General features: G+C 43.5%; 1 long non-coding RNA gene and 1 pseudogene across 3 annotated transcripts; one reads left to right on the plus strand and one right to left on the minus strand.

The window, feature by feature from the left end:
- The first annotated feature begins 149 nt into the window (after positions 1-149).
- Positions 150-4,479, plus strand: LOC141004578 (uncharacterized). 3 transcript variants are annotated; one of them, XR_012179827.1, is made up of 3 exons: positions 150-212; positions 3,950-4,108; positions 4,327-4,479. It is a non-coding gene; the product is annotated as an uncharacterized lncRNA (long non-coding RNA). The 3 variants fall into 3 exon arrangements; XR_012179825.1 differs by having other exon boundaries at positions 3,950-4,092; positions 4,308-4,479; XR_012179826.1 differs by having other exon boundaries at positions 3,950-4,092.
- Positions 2,765-17,865, minus strand: LOC141004573 (excitatory amino acid transporter 5-like; annotated as a pseudogene).
- Between the last annotated feature and the right edge of the window lie 1,677 nt (positions 17,866-19,542).

A 19,542-nucleotide genomic window follows, 5' to 3' on the forward strand; every position in this document is an offset into this window, starting at 1 on the left:
CATAAAACTAATAAAATATTAGACTTAAAATACGTCATTTCTTTACACCAGCGAAGCACCGCCCCTTCCGGTTCCCCCATGGGCCCACTTTGATGACACCGGTCTGGTACCATGGTCTTATTATAGATCCATGTCTGGTACTGAATGAAGAGAGACGGGTAATGTACTGATCCTGACTGAACTGGGTCATGAATCTCACAGTACCTACAAAGGTAGGTCCCATGAGGTCCACCGGAAGGGGCGTGGCTTCAGCTATCTGTGGGAGATGAGGTGAACAGTTTTCACCTGCTTCCTGCCTTTATGCTAAGCTAAGCTAAGCTAAACACATCATGGATCTTGTTGCGTACTACAACACACTGTAACACAGTAACATGTCAGTAGCACTTTATGAAAGAAGGAATGAAGAATATTAACACAGTGTTTATTTTTCAAATACAAATAAACAATAATTACACAAAATCCCAAAACACACATGTCATATAAAAAACAGAAGGAGAAGTACGTGCAGTACATGATGGAGTTTGAGTCTGTAAATGCTTGAAAATGCTGCAGTTTGTCCGGCTAACGTGGTGTGTGTTGGCAGATGAACATTGAGGTTTGTGGATTAAAACAGCGACAGAGTGATCAGTGAAATTAAGGCAGGTCTACTGACAAAACACAACTACCTTATCAGAGAGAAGTTCAAGGGGCACTTCGCCAACAAGATACAAAAACATTCTCATTATAAGTGAGCTTATGTGTCTTCCGTGTCCCGTGTTTCAGCCACTTAACTACAAATCATGTAACATACACATTGTGTGACATTAACACAGAGTCTTAATCTATCCTGACCAAAACAAACCATCAGTTTCCAGTGTGTTTTTTTTTTTTTTACCTTCAAGCACTCCTGTTGGTTTTAGTTTGTAAGCTCTCTGTGAAAATCAACTTGAAATTTTCTGCAGATAAATAATCAAATATAATGTGACGAACTGTGTATATTTGTCATCATCTTGGAAACATGTCGGATGCTTGATTGGCAAGAGAACTATTTATAGTGGAGAAAACATTCAGTTCTGTGACTCTGCAAGATCAGTTAATCATCGGAAGGTAACGAAATCCATTTTGATTTTATCGTAGACCGACAAGAGGCATGAGACAAACTGAAACCCAAGCTAGCATCTGTTCATGTTAGCTGCATTGACATTGGTAAAATTCCCATAATCCCTACAGCACTTTGTTTACTTTGCAACAATCAAATAAAAACAACAAGAGAAGAAAATAATGCACGTGGACTTCAAATGAAGCCAGTTAGAACGCATGCCAGCATGCTGTCAAATACAATCGAGACAGAAGAAGAAGAAGAAGAAGAAGTTTGAGTCTGCAGGATGAAGAGCACTTGGATTCATTCAGCCGCCGGATTGGACGGATTACCCTTTAACCCTTCAACCAGAGAGAGCACAGGAGAGAGTGAGCACCAGCCAATCAAATGCAGCGTTCAGTCAAAGGTTTGTTAAAAAGCAAAACCTGTTGAACATCAGACGGATGTGTTTCAGAACAAACCGCAGCACGAAGAAGTTCGTCCCTTTGGAAGATCCCAGATAAAACATAGAAAACTATCTGTGGACCTTCAGGATCCAAATGTTTGAGATCCAAACTTCTCAGTGTTGATTTTAGGTTAACTGCAGAGTATTTAAATTTATCCAGTGTGATCCAACGTGGTTTCTTAAACTGTCTCTATTGTCTTTTGAAAAACAACCCAGATTTGGCAGATTTCTTAATGCTTGAAAGTCTGAATGAAGATGACAGGCAGGTAACACGCTCTGCGAAATGATCCAGATACTGCTGCATCGCTCCACCTAAAACCTGGATCAGGACCTTTAGTTCAGGGTACAGTTGTGCAAACGCACAGCTGACTGCCAGGGCTGGGTATCACATGGATCAAAGAGTTTCTGTTCTGATATTTGATATATTATAATACATTTTTAAATGCTGTGACAAACACAAAACATGTTTTTGTAAAATGTTCCATCATCGAAGTTGTACAGAGGACCAAACCTCATCCACCCTCAATCGTTTGAGACACTTTTTGATAGTCGACAGACACATTTTGGTGGCATTACAGTTTGATACCCAGCCCTAGCAACTGTTGTGGTAACCGCGCTGTGTTCAGCTATCAGGGTTACTAAGGACGGATTTATTTTAACTACAGAGGGCTGAAATAAACATCAGATCAGAGCAGATGCCTCTCATTGTCAAGCCTGCATCAATTCAGGCATCCTTGTGTCAGCTCATGAACAGCTGATGTCCCTCAGAGTCACAAACGTGACATTTCAATCAATAATAACGTCTAAAAACTCCCTTATTTTGAACCAGTAGATGATGTCGTTTGTAGCTTCCTCTTTGCTGGTTTTGAGATGTCTTCAGACCAGATGATGAACCTGCAGGTGCTCCCAGGAAGGCTTCATATACCCATAATCCTCTGGTGCAGATCAGGCTCCTGTTCATCCCATTTTTCAGCGGCTATCTTTGATATTTAGCAAAATCCTCCACTTTTTAATCCAGGCTAGCTTGCTAGTTTGCACTGATGGTGAGTCTTCATTACAAAGATGTCATAGTCCCCAGTGAGCGCCAAATGAAGTTCCTATTCATTTTGGCCAAATATACCAAACGTGCTGGTACTGACATTAATCTGAGCGTGGTTTCTGCTGCTCAGTGTCCCGTCCTGTTCAGAAGAAGATTCATGCTCTGTGTCCAGAGTCCGTCTCTTCTCCACGCTCCTGTTCAGGTGTCACGATGAGACCTGACCAGACTCTCCCGGACTTGAGCTGCTCTGCCAGGACCGGTCACACCTGACAGATGTTGTAGTAGACGGTGTGTGCGTGCCTCTCGCCCGCTGAGTCACCCATCGTCTCGAACATGCAGTCTTTGTGAGTGTGGATCTCTGTCATTGGCACGTCGACGCTGTGGGAGTTGTTGTGAGGAGTCTGTGTGCCGTAGGACGGTACCGGCTGCAGAGGAAACACACACGTATTCATTAGCAGGTTTTGCTGCATCAGAGCCAAAGATATCAGAAAAATGCTGAATGTTTGATCAGATAATTGGTTGACTCATAGTATTCAGCATAAACATAAATGTATATATACGAGTGTAGAAATAAAGTACATTTAATATCAGATACTTGGAAAGTACTATTTGTATCAGTGTTCCAAAAAGTACCCAACAGTCATACTTGAGTAAAAGTAAAGATATTACATTAAAATATTACTTGGTAAGAGTGAAAGTGAGCCATATGAATAGTACTTGAGTAAAAGTCTTAAGGTAGCTGATATTATATGTACTTAAGTATCAAAAGTAATTTTCTCATAATTAATACTTCAGTATCTCTGATTATCACAATCAGTGTTTTTGCTTTTTTTATGATTGACGATAACATTATTTAATTTAAAATGATTATGCAGAATATAATCTGCAAAGTAACTAGTTACTAAAGTAACCGAATAAATGTAGTGGAGTAAAAAGTACAATAATTGTCTCCAAAATGTAGTGAAGCGGAAGTATCAAGTAGCAGAAAATTGAAATAATCAAGTAAAGCGCAAGTACCTCAAAATTGTACTGAATACTGCACATGAGTAAATGTACTTAGTTACATTCCCCCACTGCTGCTGATACTTTCTAACTGAAGGATTTCTGGACTTCTGGAGCTTCTTTTCAAGGATCATGAAGTGGATTTATGGATTTTTATGTGTAAGATCAGAGATAATTATTTTCTCGAGAAGAAACACGGAATCTAAAATATGTTTATCATGTCCGAGTGTTTAAACGTGACTCAGAGAAGAAGAGACATAATCAGCTGCTTAGTGCTTTAAAGCTTCTGTATAAACTCCATCCTGAATGCTGCTGCTAATTAATTCTGCTAAATGAGCAGGTGTGTCTCTGTTGGTTATTAATGTCGTTTTCTGCCCGACAACAGGGGCCACAGAGGGGGCGGGGCTTGACAAAGACTCAGTAGGATCAAGATGAGAGTCTGAGCTCTAATCTGTTGGTCCAAACTCTGCTGTGATCTAATGAAACCCAACAGGCATGAATGAAGGAGCAGCTCAGTGGGATGGAGAGGTGACTCTTATACAAGGTGATATTTGGTTTGGGACACAAAATGTTCTCCACAAATTGTTCTGACGGGAAAATAGGTCTCGAAAGAGACAAAATCACAAGACATTACTTTGAAAACTAAATTACGAGACAGTAACTTAGTCAGACAGACATTAATTTTAAAGTCTTTATCAAAGACAAACTCCAAATGGTGTCTTTACCTTTCCTTCTCCACTGAGGGGGAAATCTTTCCGACAGAGGTGAGCGATGATTCCCGCCGCCAGAGCGTCGCCCAGGACGTTGATCATGGTCCGAAACCTGTCGCTGCAGAGACGGAGAGGACGAGGAGACACTGTGAGACCAGAACTGCTACTACTGGAAGTATTTGTACTCAGCGTCTTTTTACTCTTCTAGCTGGGATGTTTTAAAACAGTTGATCGTACTTTCTATGTATCGTATTAAATCACAATGTTCAGGTTCTTTCTGGGACTTTATGCTACGACTCAGCTGTAGATACTTGTTACTTTGCAGATTCAGACTTAAGATACAAAACAAATGATTACCTAATAAAATAAGATACATTTTTCATTCTTAAAATGTTAATTACTTGTAGATAATGTGGGTCTTATAATATATTTTAAATAATACTGTACCAATCAGAGAGAGACATTTCCACATAATAAGTACTGTCACTTACAGGATCCAGTCGATGGCCACGATGAGCGTGATGTCATCTGGCGGCAGGCCCACTGATGTCAGTACGATCACCATGGTAACCAGACCAGCCTGAGGAATCCCCGCTGCACCGATGCTAGCAGCTGTAGCTGTGATGCTGCCAGACAGAAAAACACGCATGAGGACAACAGAAGATGAAGTAGAGTTTACCGGGCCAGAGACTGAATCAAACAAAACTAAGAAACAGATCCAGAGCGTCCTGCACTCTCTCTGGTCAAAGATCCATTTTGGAGATATTATCTGGCTCCCAGCTGAAATAAACCTGGTGTGACTGGACCCTGAAACCAAAACAGACTCTGAAGAAAAAGGTCTGATACTGAAGGTTCTTGTCTCTCAACTTGTAGTAAATTCTTTCTTTTGACTCCGTTACAGAAGTTTCAATGTCGATATTTTAGTTTTTGCAGATTTAAATAAAACTTTTAAATATACTAAAGCTGTTTTGTTGTTCATTGAGTTTCGTACAAAGCTAAACAATGTGTCAAATTAAGCAAACCTTAAGTATTTTTTTTTTTTACATGTGATCTAAATGGCGGCTTGGAGTCTATCGAGAAACTTCAACTAGACACAATGTCACTGATCATTATACCTCAGACCACTTTCTGTTCGTCAGTAACAGGGCTGCAATTCACGATTACGTAAATTGCAGCCCTGTTACTATGCTGACGAACTGAAAGTGGTCTGAGCCTAAGCTCTTGTGGGACACCCGTAGCAGTAGATACATGATTATGAACATTAAAAATTGTGTCCTACTTTATTTTTAAGAAAAAACAAACATTTTGTTAATATCTATCCAGCTGTTCTTGTTCTTCTAAGTTTGAGCATGTTGGTGATGGTTTACCTGATGGTGACCAGCTGTCCAAAGTCCAGCTCATAGTCATTAATCTGAGCGATAAAGATGGCCGCCACGGCCTCGTACAGCGCCGTGCCATCCATGTTGATGGTGGCACCCACGGGGAGGACGAAGCGGGCGATCTGGCGGTCCACATGGCAGTTTTCCAACAAACACTTCATGGTGATGGGCAGCGTGGCAGAGCTGAGATGACATTAAAATAAAATAAAAACCTGAACACACCAACAGAAGTCCAGCAGGTTACAGCAGGACTGTCTGGACTCTGACCTGGAGGAGGTAGCCAGGGCGATCACCATGGCCTGCAGCAACCCTCGGATGTAGGAGAAGGGGTTCTTCCCAGTGAGGAGAAAGTAGAAGAGCGGGAGGAGGATGAGTCCGTGGACGAAGAGGCCAGCGAGCACGGTGATGCCGTACCAGCCCAACTTCTTCCCCAGCGTGCTCGGGTCCTGCATGTCCAGGATCTTTCCCGCCACCAGGAAGATGATTCCGAATGGAAAGTACCTGAGAGGACGACAAAGGCAATATTAAGGCAAAATTTAACAAATGGCCTAGCGTTAATCTTCTCTGACAATCAACAGCCTTTAGCCTCATGCTAACATCAGTGTTTACAAAGTTAAGTAAACTAATGTTAGCTGCTGCAATTTGATAAATGCTGTTTAATAATGATTCAATCTGTAAGATTTCAAATTTAAATTCATTCACATTTTTTTCATTTTTATTTAGCTTTAAATTTCTTTTCTAAATTGACACAACATAACTCAAATTATGAAACAATCTGCTAATGACTTATGAGTAAATAATGTGTTATGTGTACATCACATGTTAGCTTAGCATAATCAGATATTTCATTATAAACCACATGGATTCTACTAACTGGAGCACAAATGTCTCCCTGTATGCAAACAGAAATATAACACCTACATTTACAAAGATTGAGCTTTTGCATCTTTAAAATAATGTATCTAAGTTATGTTAGCTTGTGATGCTACAGTGACTTCAGCACAAGAGGTGTTTATAACTTTTTTTATATTTTCATCATTTATAACTAGTTAGTATTTACTTGGCGATTGATGCCTGAAGAGCTGCTGCAGCTCAGTCAACATCTCCATCCACAAGTCAAAGAGCAGAGCAACGTTCAACAGGCGGAGCACTGAGGGCAAAGGTTCACCAAACTAAAGGTCCATCAACAATTCTTAATACTAACAACTGTCTAAACCCTGAAAGACACTCTGTATGAAAACAGAGAATATTTACAGTCACTGCAGTTTTAGCAGTTACACAGTTATAACAGGCAGCAGATCTGTATGTGTTCAGTGTTCAGGTCTTTGTCTCTGTATGTCTCCGCTGGTTTTAATCTGCTCATGTGCTGCAGCACGATGATGTCACAGCCGGCAGGTTTTCATCAGCTGATCACCTGACAGGTCATCAGGTCAGAACCAGGATCACTCAGCAGTGAGTGAGACCGTCATGACTCGATAATAACTGATAAACCAGGACCACCAGTCTGTCGTTTAGTTCATTTTCTTTAACACTGCAAACAAACACATCAGAGTTCAGCCGACAACTTCCAGACGAGCCCAAACAAACCAAACTGAACAGACAGACCGGAGCTCGTCTGAGCTGAGCCGGACGGACGAGCCTTCGCCTCCTTTTCCAGGTTCAGTCGGTTTGTTTTTGCGCAGAAAATAATTCAAGGGCATCAAAAAGCATCACTAAAGGTCCAGGTGAGAATGTCCCATCCAGAAGCTAGTTCGGGTCAGACCTCCAGTCATTCTCTCGTAACTGCTAGCAACTGCTGATTTCATCCATCGGCGTCCCGGCATGCAAACTCTAAAGATAACAGCATCGACTCAGGACGGGTTTATAAGTTTGTTCACACAAGCAGCATCTTTTCAGAGCCGATCATCTCAAGTGACAGAAATTAACACCGCTGACATGGCAACAACAAACAGGTCTGTAGGTCGTAGTTAGCTGATCATAATATCACCACTGATAACCAACTTCCCTCTTCTTTGAAAGTAAAGAGACTTTGTAACAAAGACAACAGGCCTATAAACAACAAGTGGATAAATATATGTAAAATATGAACATTCAGTTAAATGCCAAGTTAATTTCCTGAACATTTAGTAGGAACAGCGTGTGACCCACGTTAACTTATGGACCTGGCATCCCCATCAGTGACTAGCTAACGTCGTTTGTGTGCGAGCTATGTGTGAATTTGCCAGGATTCAAAGAAGCAGTGAAAACGTGGAATGGAGGTTCAGTGAGGGCAGCAGAATGAAAGTGATAATGAAGGCATGAAATCACGGACACGGCGCTCTGCTTCTTCCACATTGTAAAAATATGGCAGAAGTGGAGGTAAAGTCATGACACTAATAGCTGCAACGCTGTCTTAATTATTTACATCTGTAATTTTCCTGCTGTCATATGTCCAGTGAACCTGTGTTCTCAGTAGTATCTACTGTTAGTACACTGTGTACTGTACACAATACTCAGGGTTAGTGTTTTTTCAGAGTTTTGATCTCACCACACGGCGGCGTTGATGATCTTCATGACGCACTCGTTGATACACTGGCAGACGTTGACCAGAGGAGCTCCTCGCTCTCCCATCCTGCCCAGCAACAGACCTACAAGCAACACACGTTATTATTGCAGTATGAACACAGTTTCTGGTGACTGAAGCCTGAGCAGGAAACAACTATCAATCAAAAGCACTGGATCGTTCAGGGTGAGGAAGTCCAGAATGCAAAGGATTATGGGTAGAAGAATGAGAGACACTGATGCTCCAACATCTGACTGCTGAACGCACATGATAAATGACAAAACCTTTATAAACCTTACGACACCTGCTGTCAGATTCAGAGATACAAACTTCAGGACTGAATCATTATTGATCCGTATCGATCAGTAACCTTCCTGCTCACCCATGGTGGCGGAGAAGATGACGATGCCGAGGACGTTCATCTGCTGGCTGCTGCCGGGACTCGTCTTGTACATGATCTCCGGAGGTGGGGTCAGCTCCAGGTACACCGTCCGACCTTTAGGGTCGCTCTCATCGGGGACGACGTAGACGAAGTTGGGCTGGATGGTTCTGGTCGGGACTTTGAGGATGGGAATCAGGTCTGTTTTGTACTGAAGAAACACAGTCGGTTTGTTAGAGGAAGTGAAGTTCGGGCAGTTGTGAAAGTGAAGAGTTTTATTTGTTTGTGTCTCACCTGCTGAAACGTGGCCTCGATCAGATTAGAGGGAACCATGTTCCTGTGGAGGGAACAACAGACACACGAGAACTCAACACAAAGCGGATCAGCTGAGTTTAAAGCAGGTCCATGTTCTGTAGAAGTACTGTGAAAGTATCAAAACACTCGGTCATGGAGACATTCAGACAGCTCATATTCAGAAACTGAGTCTTTAAACGAGCCGTCAGGAGTTCTGTGAGGTTGTCGGCCTGCATGGCCGGGTTTGTGAAAACACTGTGGGCGGTGCCTGCTCAGGCCTGCGAGAGCTGACCAATCAGAGCAGACTGGAGCTAAACCTGAGCGTTCAGTCAGAGGGTGAATAGAGGAGCTGCAGCACTGGACAGTCTGAGTGAAGTATTAAAACGTTAAAGCACGTTCAGGAGACATTTCTGTTCATCGCTGGCATTGTTCTGTTCTGTTACATCATGCAGCGTTATTCTGGTCACTTGGTTGTGGTCATCAGGGTTGTGACACTACAACAGATAGAAGTGGAAATCTGGTACGTTCATCACTCTTCACAAACACATCAATAAATAACAAACTTAAAAATAACCATAACTATGTTGGGTCTGCGTGAGATCACTCCAACTCTACCGGTGTATTAATTACAACTGGCAAACTGGATAAATGGAAACAATCTGCGACAACCGCATGTAGACAGTTCACATGAGCCTGACAATGAGCAGAACATGAGACCTTTAAGTTTCCAGCAGAATGATCAGCAGTATCTGATCAATCCTTCAACCAGCCAGGACCCTGAACAGTTTGATCAGCTCTTCCTTCCAGCATCTATTTTGTAATCTCTGTGTCGCAGCACTGAAAGCTTCCAGTTGGACATTTTTAGATCCTGGCTGGTTTTTGAGTCGGTTCCTCTGAGACAACATGAAGTGGGACACATGTTCATGCTACACATTTATATCTCTGTATCTCTCTAAATATAATATGTACAGTAGAGTCCAAAAGTCTGAGACCACGTTGAAAGTACATAAATAAGTCAGAAGTCTAGAACAGTTCTGATCATAGCGGGTCTTTCTGAGCGGTGCTGGGACTTTGAAACACTTCACAGGAACTGGATCAGTTGTGTCCGACGCACAGAACGAGCAGAGGAACATCTGATTCTAATGTTTCCGTCAGATTTCATCACACGTGCTGCCTGTTATCAATGAAGTACGGTGGCCCTGACAGGACAACACGCTGCACCTTCAGAAGAAGAAATGCACACAAGCAGCAGGTGCTGCTGACAGACGAGAGTCTCTGATGTAACGCTGGACAGCAGGAAGGTAAACACGCGTGAATCAGGAGGGAAATGGGTTGTTGAGATCAGATGACCTTCACGGGGTCAGAGGTCAACAGGATGATGACGTGTTGCTCGTGAGGCTGATTGAAGAGCGCGGTCTGCCAACGTGCCGCAGCAGAGATCATTGCATCGCACCGCCACTGACTCGGTTAATCTGTCACTCATCCCTGCAGGATTACTAAAAATATACTAATCAGCCCGGCGCTAATTGGATTGATGTGTGTGTGAGAGTGTGTGTCGGTGTGTTTTCTACGATTTGGTGATTTAAGTGTTGTTCGGCTGACGTTTGGAGATTAGTGTCATTATCAGGATGTGATTTTCTTTATCTGTTTATGTCAGAAAATAATTAACATCCTGCCATCGTGACTGAATTTAGTCTTCTGAGACGGATCAATTCTTCCTGGAAAGACAAAGAAGCTCACGGGCAGGACCGCTCTGTCGGACCCTGAAGTGCCCCGGTTTCCTTCAGAGGACTTCAGGACTACATTTAGAGAGCTGCATTTTATATACCATTATATATACATATACTTATATATATATATATATATATATATATATATATATATATACATATATAAGTATAAATATATTTAAATATTTGTACATTACAGTGGAAACCACAGCGACACACAGCTGCAGGGAAGCATCATGAGGTTCCTCACTAGCTGCTCAGAAGAGGCATCGAGGTTTTGTTGTTTAATATAACCAAACATCATTTATTTATGGATTGCCCAAAACTTACAAGTGTCTGGAAACTGTATTTCAAATCCCTGATGTTCTGACAACATCTCTGGGCTCTACAGACAAATGTCTACTGAGAATATTACTTGTTGGAGGGAACAAAGCTCTGAGCAGGAGGCGGCTACAACCAGAAGCTCCAACATGAGAAGAAAAACTGTTCATGAACTTTACAAAATGGAGCGACTAACTAAATGAATAACAGACGTGTTGTTCTTTTGTTCAGATGTTCACTGGTGTTAACAGTGAAGTGAAAGAAAGAGCAACAGATGGAAGAAAAGCTTCCTGAGTCATGACTCGGTCCAACTATCAGAGCGATGTTGGTATCATTATGTTTTATATGTGAAGTATTTTATGTATTTAATTGTGTTGTGAATCTTGGATTATGTTTGACCTCCCTCATAAAAATAAAAAGTCCATAAATAAGGTCAGTTTGATCGAGTCAGCTGATCGGTTCAAACACCTGAGACTGAATTTGTCTCATTTAACTTCGAGCTCCAGTTTTTATATTTTAGTGACAAACAGCTTCACAGACAAACACAAAGACATGAAGATCAGCTGACTGAACTATGATTCATGATGATCTCAGGCTGTGGGTCAGTTATGTTACACACACAGTGTTCATGTCAACATGAAGGGTCGTCACGTCACTGGATCTGTGGTGTCAGAAACACTGAAACCTGACATATCTACAGCTCATGACTTCTGATGAAGACATGACTCCAGAAAATGAAAGAAGACACTTCAGAGAGGAGTCTTTTCGCCAGATGATTGACAGGACTGAGACCAGACCGGACTGAATATCACTGATGAGGCTGGATGAGGTGTTGGCCTCTCTGAAGTGTCTTCTTTCATTTCCTGGAGGTCATTTCTTCATCAGAAGTCACAAAACGCAGATACTTTAGGTTTTAGTGTGTTTGTCCATCAACTCCCACTGACTTCACTACAGCTGACACCAGCCTGCCCAGTGACGTGATGAGCCTTCATGCTCTTTTAGCTTCAAGCAGAAACTCTGAAGTATCTGACTTTGACCTCATCATGACTCTGATCTCCAGCACCAGCATCACTCTGCACAGTAACCAGAACCAACGGTCATCATCACTAATCGTTCAACAAATCTGATCCAGTTCACTCCAGTGACAACAAACTGAACACGGCTTCACTTTGTTTCATCCTGCAGATGTTAAAGCCTCCACACCACCACCACCACCACCACAACAACAACAACAACAACAACAACAACAACCACCTCTGTGCATCTGTACAATACTCAACTTAGAGACGTAGAGCCTAAAGAGACGTCTTCACATTTATTCTTTTGTCCAACAGCAGAACCAACAGCAGAACCAACAGCAGAACCAACAGCAGAACCAACAGCAGTCTAAGACTCACATTCTTTTCATTTACTGTCAGTTACAACAAAGAAAAGCAGAAAATCTTCACTTCTAACAAACTGGAACCAGAAAACGTTTCCTTTTTTTTTTTGAATAACAGAAACCAAACGTCTCTCCGACTCAGACTCACCTGATGAGGTCGAGCAGGGCGTCGGCCGAGGTCATGACGGGCCCCCCGCCCAGCCGGTGACTGTCCATCTCCGTCCCGACGCCGGGCTTGATGATGATGACGAGCATGATGCCGACCACCACGGCGATGAAGGTGGTCCACAGGTAGTACGTGACGGTCAGGACGCCCATCCGACAGCACGCCTTCGACTCCATCGACGACAGACCGGACATCAAACTGCAGACAGACAGACAGACAGACAGACAGACAGAGAGAGAGACAGACAGACAGACAGACAGACAGACAGACAGACAGACAGACAGGCAGACAGTCAGACAGAGAGACAGACAGAGAGAGAGACAGACAGAGAGACAGACAGACAGACAGTCAGAAAGACAGTCAGAGAGACAGACACAGACAGACAGACAGACAGAGAGACAGTCAGTCAGAGAGACAGACAGTCAGAAAGACAGTCAGAGAGACAGACACAGACAGACAGACAGACAGACAGACAGTCAGACAGACAGACAGAGAGACAGACAGACAGTCAGAGAGACAGACAGTCAGAAAGACAGTCAGAGAGACAGACACAGACAGACAGACAGACAGAGAGACAGTCAGTCAGAGAGACAGACAGTCAGAAAGACAGTCAGAGAGACAGACACAGACAGACAGACAGACAGACAGACAGTCAGACAGACAGACAGACAGACAGACAGACAGACAGTCAGACAGTCAGACAGACAGTCAGAGAGACAGACAGACAGTCAGAGAGACAGACAGTCAGAAAGACAGTCAGAGAGACAGACACAGACAGACAGACAGACAGACAGACAGACAGAGAGACAGTCAGTCAGAGAGACAGACAGTCAGAAAGACAGTCAGAGAGACAGACACAGACAGACAGACAGACAGAGAGACAGTCAGTCAGACAGACAGACAGACAGACAGACAGACAGTCAGACAGTCAGTCAGAGAGACAGACAGACAGTCAGAGAGACAGACAGTCAGAAAGACAGTCAGAGAGACAGACACAGACAGACAGACAGACAGAGAGACAGTCAGTCAGAGAGACAGACAGTCAGAAAGACAGTCAGAGAGACAGACACAGACAGACAGACAGACAGACAGACAGTCAGACAGACAGACAGACAGACAGACAGACAGTCAGACAGTCAGACAGACAGTCAGAGAGACAGACAGACAGTCAGAGAGACAGACAGTCAGAAAGACAGTCAGAGAGACAGACACAGACAGACAGACAGACAGACAGACAGACAGAGAGACAGTCAGTCAGAGAGACAGACAGTCAGAAAGACAGTCAGAGAGACAGACAGTCAGAAAGACAGTCAGAGAGACAGACACAGACAGACAGACAGACAGACAGACAGTCAGACAGACAGAGAGACACACAGACGGACGACATGTTTAGCCTAGCTTAGCACAATAACTGGAAGTAAAGGGGAACTGCTAGCCTTGCTCCTCAAAGAGAAAGAAATCAACACAGCTTTACTGTCCATAAAACTACATCATTATCTTTGGACTAATGCTTATTTAATTGTAAATTATTAATTGATGAACTGATCAGCTGTTTGGTCTCTAAATGTTGAAGACAAGTCGTCAGTGTTTTGTCCTCAAACGTCTCGTTTTGTCCTCAACACAAAGATGTTCAGTTTACGTCACAGTGGAGGAAGAAACCAGAACACGAGCCGACACCACAGAACAAGACTGTTTGTTTATGAAGTGACTCACAATGAACTCCGTGATTAATATAGTTGGTGATTAATTTAGTAGTTGACAGTTAAACGATGAATCACTGCAGCTCTAATTTTGCTGTGGCAGGCAGATACTGATCTGTACGTCCCAGTGTTCAGACTTTCTGTCCGTCATTATTATCCTGAGGAATCATTAGACTCTTGTTTCTTTAGATATTAATGGTTGTAATTAATTCATGTGTCCAGTTTATCATCAGTCACAGTGTTTTGAGCCTTTAATTTCTTTTCACTTTAGTTGTTAACAGTTTTTCTAATGTGTGTCTGACTTTCACTTTAAGTCAAACACACATTAAATACTTTAACACTTCATCTTTACTTTTACTGACTGTTTACTGACTTTTTACAACACAGCTCACGTTTGGACTCACTGGTTTAAATAAAGCTTTTTTTAATTGAATGTGTTTCGTGACATAATGTATGTTTAATAACAGACGTTTACACTCATGAGCTCTGATGAAACCTTGTGAGTTTCGGTGTGTTGCTCATGGACACTTTGCCAGGTGGAGGCAGGGATTGAACCGACAACTGGAACATTAGTAAACCAGCTGCTCTTCGTGCTGAGGCGCAGCAGTGCTCAGAAGAATCAGAAGAATCAGCTCAGAGTCGTTCAAGTTTCCTCCTTCATTCGTCTCAGTGGATCGTTCCTGATGTTTTATTTCTAGTGAAGCGTCTTTGTGTCTCCTGGTGTTCGACAGGACGTCCACCTACCTGGATGTGATGAGAGGAAGGATGAGCATCTTCAGCATCCTCATCAGCAGCTCGCCAGGAAACGAGAAGTAGATCTTTGCCTGTGGAGAGAAAAAACACATCATTATTTCAAAATAAAAGCAGGACTGTGTCCAGAGAGCACTTCAGCTTTGTGGAGAACGCAGCATCCGGTTTGTTACTCGACAGCATGAAAGAAATGTATTTTTTCACCTGTAAAACACCTCTTAAAGTTCAGACTTCAACTCTAAAATGTGCAAAGTGAACATAAAGCGAACAGTTGATTCATCAATGAGGAAAACATGAGAGGAAACATGACACACAGACTGTTGCTGGTCTGAAAGCTTCTCCCGTCTCCTCCGGCACCACGAGCTCAACACGTGACAGCTGCTTAACTGTTTAACACTGGAGACCTTTTAATGCCGAGCAGCTCCAGAACACACAGGACACATTCTCTTCTGACAGAACAACAGTGTCGGCCTCTGTCCTCCGTGGTTCTGACCTCCGTGGTTCTGTCCTCCGTGGTTCTGACCTCCGTGGTTCTGTCCTCCGTGGTTCTGACCTCCATGGTTCTGACCTCCGTGGTTCTGACCTCCGTGGTTCTGACCTCTGTGGTTCTGTCCTCCATGATTCTGACCTCCGTGGTTCTGACCTCCGTGGTTCTGTCCTCCGTGGTTCTGACCTCCGTGGTTCTGACCTCTGTGGTTCTGTCCTCCATGATTCTGACCTCCGTGGTTCTGACCTCCGTGGTTCTGTCCTCCGTGGTTCTGACCTCTGTGGTTCTGTTTATATTCAGACGTATTCGAGTCGGATCAAAACTTCCTGGAAAGACGGCTCACAGTGAAACTGGACTATTTTTATCCAACAGCTCAAACACTGTTTATTATTGACTGTATTATTTGTTTAAAGGCTTCAGTGGTATAAAGTTCAATATATCATTATTATTGTTGTTGTTATTATTGTTGTTGTTGTTATTGTTATTATATTTTCAGCTGTGGTGAAGATTAAAGATGTTTTCAGATCTTGGTTTGATTCGTTTCAGTGACACTGAGTCTACAGCAGTAACATACAGCTCACACAGTCACAGTAATCATCAGTATTATACTTTATACTTTATAATAATCACAACACTCACGTGTGCGTTTGTTCACATAACCAGTACTTTTACTTTGGTACTTAGAGTCAGTGCTGATAGTACATGTGGACTTTAACTGAACTCTAATCTAAAGGCAGAACTGACAGAAAGGTATTTGTGCTTTTACTGAAGTAAACAATAAGATTACGTTTTAACAATATCAGACTAAGAGAAGCAGTAAATGTTCATTTTAGATCAAGTTCAGTGAATTATTTAATGATTTCCTGCCCATGTTATAAAGCTCTGAATGCTGCGTCAGAGCCTCTCGACTGTTGTTGACCTCAAGTTAAAACAATAAACAGGACTGAGCTGTTGATCTGCTGTCTGTGCCTGGTGGTTTCACTCGGTCCAGTTTCAGTGTCTCAGCCAGCAGAGAAGACACAGAGGACTGTAAGCCACTCAGTGAATGACAGGATTAATGAATGAATTTGGACCGACTGCTTCTGTTTTCTACGAGAACAGCGTGTACCTGCACAGACTTAGCGGGTCGATCGAGCCAAGTATCAACGTGGACGCTCAGTGTCTCCCTGACGTCAGAGCGACAGAGTGTTTTTCATCCTGAATAAAACATTTACACAGAAAAACCTCTCAGTATTTGTTTACGTCCATGTTTACTGGCTGACTCCTCCTCGACTCTGTAAACATGTTTGTTTTCTCTTCACCAACGATCTGTTGTCTCTGATGTCATCTGTGTTTCTGTTGGTGAGGTTCAACCTGGACTTCTGACCTGGACGACCGGCCCGGCACACTTCTCACTGAACAGAACTTTTACTGTGGAAAGATGTGTAGAGCAGTGACTGAAGAGAGACAGCTGATCCTGAGACAGCTGATGTACTGATCCAGTTGAACTGGGTCATGAGTCTCATGATGTTTGTCAGTTTGTTGTATTAAAGTCAGACCTCATGTAGTTTTGTGTCAAAGCGCTCAGTGAACTACATCGTCTCATCAGCACCAGAACCGACACCAACATGGAGCCACTGGGCTCAGAACAGCTCGTAAACAAGATGAACATCACAATAAATCTGCTCATATTGACGACTGCAGTTCTGGTTCTGGTTCAGTTCTGTGAGCTGCTGATATACAGGAGCAGCTCTACAGTGTTTCAGTCAGGAGATGACGTCACTGACGAGCCTGTTGGCTGTGACGTCTTATAATTATTGTGAGCTAATAAACTGTTAACCTGCCTCAACCAAACCTGGTAATGACCCATTTTCAGTCAAATGGTTCGGCTCAGAACAAATAACTGGGTCCAAGTTCGGTCACCAGAGTCTTTGTTAAAAACACTGACCTGCTACAGTCAGCTCATATATCTGAGCCTGTTGACAGCCTGTAAGAGGTCCAGTCTGACCCGGTACTGTTCCAGAGCTACTCCCGCTTCTGCCCACAAACTGATTAACACGTAACAGAGGCAGTGACAGGTCCAGTCTGCTCTCGGTTCCGCTGGCCTCACTGGGTTCAGTCTTCAGGAGCCACGGAGGCTGGTTCAGTTTACAGTTATTGGATTTATTGTTCTGTAAATACATCGATTCAGAGACAAAGTAACAGGAAGAGAACATGTCCAACAGGTGAGACTGTTCAGCTGACCTATCAGTGGACATTTTAACAAGAGACAGGTGCAGGTGCCCCTCCGGCCCGCCCCGACAGGTGAGTCGTACCTGTGTGGACAGCTGGGTTCCCCTCAGCATGAAGCCCAGCGTGCAGCCGGTCAGCACGGCGATCACCGACAGCGTCAGCAGCCCGTTCCTCCTGCAGAAGTCCCGGACTTTCCTCCCCAGCTCGTCCTTCAGCGTCACCTGGAGGAAAGTCTTCACTCGGTCCCCCATCGGCCTCCCCGCGTCCCCCGGAACATGCGAGCTGTGCTCGGAGCGCGCCTCCTCCTCTGCGCCCGGTAACAGAAGCTCCTCCATGTCGCCAGTCTGCGGCTCGTCCTGTCGGTGCCTCTGGCAGCGTGACAAACCTGACAGAGCCGAGACGAGCTCACCTTCCCCAGGAGGGATTAACTCACCACGGCCCGGCCCGAGCCAACCGCAGCCCTGCAGCCTGCAGCCTGCAGCCTGCAGCGGCCACTGGGCTTACCGCGCTAAGAGGCTTACCGGAGGAATAAACCCTCAGTCCTTTGTTTGGACTCTGGGCCTGCTGCTGGTCCTGGATCTGCTGCTGGTCCGGGGCCTGCCGCTGGTCCTGGATCTGCTGCTGGTCCTGGATCTGCTGCTGGATCTGGATCTGGATCTGCTGCTGGTCCTGGATCTGCTGCTGGTCCTGGATCTGCTGCTGGTCCTGGATCTGCTGCTGGACCTGGATCTGGATCCTGCTGTCTCTGTTTCCTCAGTGTGTGGGAGGAGTACTCACACTTAATCAGGTGAAAGTACTAATACCACACTGTGAAAATACTCCACTACAAGTAAAATTCCTGCATGTTAAACTTTACTAGAATATCAGTAAATTGGAAGTATTCAGATTACTAACCGAAGTAAAAGTATAAGTATCATCATGAGATTCAGCACAATCTACTTCAAGTAACTTATCAATAGTAACGGTACTCAGTGCAGTAAAAAGCAGTGATTGAATGTAACTTAGTACATTTACTCAAGTACTGTTATTAAGTACAGTTATGAGGGTTTGGTTGAAGTATACTTTAAGACTGTAGTCTAACTTATTACTTACTCAAAAGTAAAAGTATAGTCATGGAGCAGTAAAAGTACATTTACCCAAGTACTTGTACTCAAGTAACTTTGAGGTACTTGCACTTTACTTGAGTATTTTCATTGTCTGCTACTTTTCTACGCTACATTTTGGAGGCGAAGTTTGTACATTTACTCCACTACTTTTATTTGGAAACTTAAGTTACTAGTTACTTTGCAGATGATTTGATCGGCTGTCAGCTAAAGATCAACACTGACTCTGATCATCATCTTACTTTAGTACATTTAATATCAGATACTTCAAGACTTTTACTCGATTACTATTCATTTAAGTTACCAAAGTAATATTTTAGCACCCTGTCTGTGTCGCAGCTCTTATCGATCACTCAGCCTCATTAAAACTGCTGGATTAACTCAGAGATGAGCGGAAATCCACATTCTGACTCTAAGTGTGTCAGTAAACAGTCAAACTGTGGTGCACTCATCCAATCAGAGCAGGTAGAGGCTGGCATCACGCCAGGTAGCAGCTGTGACGTCACGACTCACCTGCAGGTCGAGTCCAACACTACCTCACAGGGACGACAGACGCACCTGGACCGCTTCACCTGCAGGTGTTTCCTCACACTGATGAGCTTCGTCTCAAAGTGTCCACGTCCGCTCAGTGTGTTACTGCCCCCTGGTGGCCCAACCAGGTAATGACACGAACAGACGGCAGCTTTAATGGTAAAGTACTTTATACTCAGCTGGGTGACGTCATTTCCCCCAGGGATCAATGAAGTTGTGCCTTAACCTTCAACATTACACCATCATGTTGATCATCGATTGTATTATTAATCTGACTCTGCAAACGTGTTTCAT

The sequence above is a fragment of the Pagrus major genome, chromosome 11 (assembly GCF_040436345.1).
Source record: "Pagrus major chromosome 11, Pma_NU_1.0".
NCBI lineage: Eukaryota > Metazoa > Chordata > Actinopteri > Spariformes > Sparidae > Pagrus > Pagrus major.